Source organism: Lissotriton vulgaris, chromosome 4_1, assembly GCF_964263255.1.
Source record: "Lissotriton vulgaris chromosome 4_1, aLisVul1.2, whole genome shotgun sequence".
Lineage (NCBI taxonomy): Eukaryota > Metazoa > Chordata > Amphibia > Caudata > Salamandridae > Lissotriton > Lissotriton vulgaris.
In genome coordinates this window covers 2,061,548,099-2,061,554,098 of record NC_141691.1, presented here as the reverse complement: position 1 = coordinate 2,061,554,098, position 6,000 = coordinate 2,061,548,099, and positions in this window count along the sequence as shown.

Genomic DNA, 6,000 nt, shown 5'->3' with positions numbered 1-6,000 from the left:
CGTGTTTCCGCTCCGCGTTGGACTGCGCAAACGATAGACCCAAAGAGCTCTATAAAATCATCAGGCAACAAACCTTCAAGCCCGCTCCTTCCTCAATACAGGCGTCCAAAGAACTCTACTTTAATAACAAGATTACTAAGATAGAACTCTCACTGGACACCAACAATACCCTCCCCACAAAGAGCAGCACGTCCAGTGGGTATGATATCGCCCCTTGTCCCTCTACCAAATCCTGGCTAAGTTTCCACCCCAATCAGGAAACCAAGATAATCAATTTTATCTCCACCTCCAAACCCTCATCTCATGTCCTAGATCCCATTCCCCCACAACTGACCAAAAAGCTGAAGCACTCCCTAGCACTGCTCTGGTGCACGATCATAAACAGCTCCATGACTAATGGAGTAGTTCCAGACTGCCTTAAAGTAGTTCAAGGATTTGAATAACTTTAGACCTGTCTCAAACCTTCCTCTTCTGTCCAAAATCCTGGAAAGATGCGTACTCCAACAACTAACCCAACACTTGGACAACATCCTCCTCCTTGACTTTCATCAGTCTGACTACAGAAAAGGCTGTAGCACTGAAACCGCGATCCTCAACTTTATCGACGATATCCACAAATCACTAGACTCTGACCAATGCTGCCTCCTCATTCTCCTAGGGATCACTGACATAATATTGATGTCAAAAATATAGAACTACAGAAATATCGAGGAAAAAATATAGAATACAAAAATATCGAATCCCTATCTCCAAACAGGTAAGTGCAAAATATTGAATCAAAAATATTGTTGTAAAAAATATAGATAGTCAAAATATCTAATTTTTTAAATGTCTTAAAAGTGATTTAAAATTATGTAAACATAATTAACTTAAACATACTTAAATAACCTTAAAATTAATAAATAATTAATTAACTTAAAAAAAAATTAATAATTTTTTAATACATACATATATATATGTATGTACAGGCGAATAAAGATCTGAATGCCGAAAAATTTGGTCCGTGCTTGGTGTATCTGTGCCTGCTGTGATTGCTACGCGCGGAATATACTTTGGTTTTGGATATATATATATATATATATATATATATATATATATATATATATATATATATATATATATATATATATATATATATATATATATATATATATATATATATATATAAACATAATATTAACAAAAAGATATACGCACAAGTTACTACTTGTGTAACGATATATCTGTAAGAGACATTAGTTAGTGATAGATTCCTTACCTTAGAATATCCCCAGGCGTCAGACTGGATCCGGAAACTTTTGCGTAGCAGTACCCTTGCACGTCGGTAGGCGTCGTCTGCGGGTCCGCATCCGTCGTCGGCGTCGTGGGTGCCGTGATGACGTCGTCGGAGTACTTAGACGCCGCCTCCGCGTGCTGACGTCAGTTCTTAGCCACAGCTTTTCCGCGCCAGAAGCGCAGAGCCATGACAAAAACCAACACTGGTGCCATGAAACTAGAGCCCTGAAAGGGGATGACCGTAACCCTAGATATCGGTTCGCAGAACGGGGAGGATGGGTGGGTCGGTAAGGAATCTATCACTAACTAATGTCTCTTACAGATATATCATTACACAAGTAGTAACTTGTGCATCTGAAAGAGACACGTTAGTGATAGATTCCTTACCTTAGAATAGATACCCCAGCAATACCATCCCTGTGGTGGTGGGTCTGCGAACCAATAGTCACACCAGAAAGTCCTGGAGGACGGAACGGCCAAAGCAGCCATCCCTCCGGACTTGACTGTCCAGGCAAACGTGTGCAGCGAGGCCCACGTAGCTGCCTGGCAAATGTCCTGCAAGGGCACACCTTGGCCCAAGGCAGTTGTAGTGGCCGTGGCTCGAGTGGAATGAGCCCTCAGCCCAACAGGGGGTTCCTTCTTAGCCAAGGAGTAACACGCCTGGATGCACAAGATAATCCACCGGGAGATGGTCCGCTTGTGCACCGCTTTCCCTTTCTTAGCGCCCGCGTATCCAACAAAGAGTTAATCATCCACCTGGAACTGTTGTGTGCGATTCAGATAAAATGAGAGCGCACGTTTTGGGTCCAGACGGTGGAGCCTCTCCTCCTCTCTCGAGGGGTGCGGAGGCGGAAAGAAGGTGGGCAACGTGATGGATTGCCCAATGTGGAAGGCCGTGACTACCTTGGGTAGGAAGGAGGGCCTTGTCCGTAACACAACCTTGTCCGGATGGACTGAAAGGAAAGGAGGCTTACAGGATAGAGCCTGGAGCTCACTCACTCTCCTGGCAGAGGTGATGGCTACCAGGAAGGCAGTCTTCAAAGAAAGAAGGCGAAGAGGACAGTTGTGAAGTGGCTCAAAGGGAGCGCACATCAGAAACGTAAGAACCAGGTTCAAGTCCCACTGAGGCATCACGAAGGGAACAGGAGGAAACGTATGAGTGATGCCCTTCAGGAATCGATTAACGATAGGGGACTTGAACAAAGAAGGTTGGTCAGGCAGCCTTAGAAAGGCTGAAAGAGCTGAAAGATAGCCCTTGACAGTGCCCAGAGCAGAGCCCTGCTGGGCAAGAGAGAGAAGAAAGAGGAGAACCTCAGAAAGAGGGGCATTGAGGGGATCCACAGCCTTTGCTGTGCACCATGCCACAAATCTGTTCCACCTGCAGGCGTATACCGACTTTGTGGAGGGACGCATGGCTGCCAGAATGATGTTGCAGACTTCAGGAGGCAAGTCAAATGGCCTCAACTGTCGCCGCTCAATCTCCAAGCATGGAGGTGGAGACTGGACGGGTTCGGGTGGAGGACCGTCCCCTGCTGCTGCGACAGAAGGTCCTCCTGAAGAGGCAGATGAACCGGGGGATCGACTGACATACTGAGTAGCTCGGGATACCAGTACCTTCGTGCCCAGTCCGGAGCCACAAGGATGACTTGTGCCCGGTCGCGCTTGATCTTCTTCAGCACTCTGGGCAGAAGTGGTATAGGTGGAAAGGTGTACAACAGACCACAGCTCCACTCGCGACGAAAAGGGTCTCCGAGCGAGTGCCGCCTTGGAAATTCCAACGCGCAGAACTGATGACATTGCGCGTTCTCTTCGGTGGAGAATAGATCTAACCAAGGCTCTCCCCATCGCAGAAAGAGGCCTTGCGCCACGTCCGAGTTTAGACGCCATTCGTGATCCATCGAGCACCGACGGCTGAGTTCGTCCGCCCTGGCGTTCAGAGAACCTGCCAGATGTTGAACCATCAGGGTCACGCCCTGATGTTCCAGCCATTGCCAGAGGCGTAGAGCCTCCTGGCAAAGGGTCTACGACCCCACTCTGCCCTGTTTGTTGCAGTACCACATGGCGGTGGTGTTGTCCGTGAACACTTGCACTACACTCCCTCGGACAGATGGGAGGAATGCCTTCAGTGCCAGACGAATCGCCCGCAGCTCCAACAGGTTGATATGGAGCCGGGACTCCGCCGGAGACCAGAGTCCTCTGATCTCCGCCTCTCCCAAGTGGCCTCCCCAGCCCTGGAGGGACGCGTCCGTCACAACTACGTGCTCCGGTTGGGGAAGGGAGAGGGATCTGCCGTTGACCCAATCACGGTCCGTGAGCCACCACTGCAGCTGTCTCACAGTGCCCTCCGAGATCAGGACATGGTCGGACAGGTTGCCCTGATGCTGGGCCCACTGAAACTTCAGGTCCCACTGCAGAGCCCGCATCCGCCACTGTGCGTGATGCAGCAGAAGGATGCAGGAGGCCATCAGCCCCAGAAGCCGCAGCGTCAACCTGACCGAAACTCGGGATAAAGGCCGGAAGATCGGAACCAGAGCCTGTATATCCCGAACCCGCTGTTCGGGTGGGTAAACCCGAAACTGCGCCGAGTCGAGAACCGCTCCGATGAAAAGGAGCTTCTGAGAGGGGCACAGGTGTGTCTTCGGCACATTGATGGAAAATCCCAGCAGGTGCAGGAGATCCGTCGTAGTCTGGAGGTGGCTGACGACTGTCTGGGGCGAGCCTGCCTTCAACAACCAGTCGTCGAGGTAGGGGAAGACTGAGACCCCCAACCTGATGAGCTGCGACCACCGCCATCACCTTCGTGAACACCCGTGGGGAGCTGGTAAGGCCGAAGGGGAGCACGGTAAACTGAAAGTGCTCGTGGCCTACCGTGAACCACATATAACGCCGGTGGGCCGGCAGGACGGGGATGTGGAAATACGCGTCCTGCAAGTCCAACGCTACCATCCAGTCTCCCGGGTCTAGGGCAGCTAAGACCTGAGCCAGGATCAGCATTTTGAACTTCTCCTTCCGGAGGAAGCCGTTGACGTTCCTCAGATCCAAGATAGGGCGTAGGCCCCCTTTGCCCTTCTTGGGTACCAGGAAGTAGTGGGAGTAGCAACCACGTCATACTTCTGGCCCAGGAACGCATTCGATGGCCCCCTTGGCCAAGAGGGCCGAAACTTCCTCCTGCAGGAGCCGCAAGTGATCCCCCGATACTCGGTGGTGCTGCGGTGGCATGGCTTGAGGAGTCGTCTCGAAGGGGAGGGAGTAGCCCCCCCGGACGATCTGCAGCACCCACCTGTCTGAAGTGACAGTGCGCCAGTGAGAGTGGTGATGGCGAACCCTGCCTCCCACTGGCGTCACAAGGGCCGAAAAGCACGGACTAGGAGGGTTTAGAGGTGGATGCCGCGGGGGCAGGTGTGGACTGACTCCGCCTGTTTCCCCGACCGCCTCCGCGGTGGTTTCCACGGCCGCCGCCGCCGCGCTGGACGACAGTTTGCGGCGAGTGGCTGGCGGCGCGTGTGGGGACGCCCCTTCCTTGGCCACGAAAGGAGCGAAAGGCACCCGTTTGCTGGCGCAGGGCCGAGAGGCCCAAGGACTTGGCCGTAGCCCTGGAGTCCTTAAAGAGCTCAAGCGCGTGGTCTGCCTTGTCGCCAAAGAGGCGATGGCCATCGAACGGCATGCCCATCAGAGTGTTCTGAACGTCTGCCGAAAAATTGGCGGATCTCAGCCAGGCGTCGCGTCTGACCGCCACTGTCGTAGCCATCGCTCTGCCCAGAGAGTCAGTAGTATCCAGTCCACACCTGATGGAATACTTGGCTGCGTCCCGGCCCTCCACAAGGGCTTGGCCGAGTTTGGCCCGTACCTCCAACGGACACTCTGTCAGCACTTCCGCCACCGTCTCCCACAGAGAGTGGGTGTAGAGGCCCAAGAGGCATGCGGTGTTGGAAGACCGCAGTCCCAAACTAAGGGACTAGAATATCTTCTTGCCATAATTCTCGTACCTCTTGGATTCCCTGTCCGGCGGGGCCGACGGGAATGCGGTCTGGGAGTTAGAGGCCTGGATGACCAGACTCTCGGGGGTGGGGTGGGAGGACAGGAAACATGGGTCGCCCGGAGCCGGGCAGTGGCGTCTGGCCACGTTCCTATCTACGGGCGCACCTGTAGCGGGCCTGGACCAGGTGCCCAAAAGAACGTCGGTCAAGGCCTCATTAAACGGCAGCAGAGGCTCCATGGAGCCTGACTGCAGCTTAAGGACCTCTGTGAGGAGGTTAGTCCTCACGGCCGCGACGGGGAGCTTAAGACCCAAGGCCTTGGCAGCCCTCCTCAACACCACACCATAGGTAGCCCCCTCCTCCAAAGCCACGGTAGGAGGAGAGACTAATCCAGTGTCTGGAGAGGTGTCCAGGCCACTGGCCTCCCAAAGGTCTCCTGCCCAGTGCATATCAGACTGACACTCTTTGGTCAGAGGGTCCTCAGACCCCTCCCAATCCTCCTCATCACCCATCTCATGAGACTCAGGGTCGTAATTGCATGAGGTCAGTTCATAGAAGTAAAAATCTTCAAACGGCGTCGGGTGCGGCGTCGGAACCGAAACAAAGGAGGCATCAAGGACACCACACGGACCGACGCTGGGGGGGTTGTAAGGTCCAGCGGTGACGATCCATCGCCCTAGGAAGGTCCAGCGGCGCCCTGCGACGCCGGACCCGAAGGCGCCGACCGGGGCCACTGTACCCTGCGGCG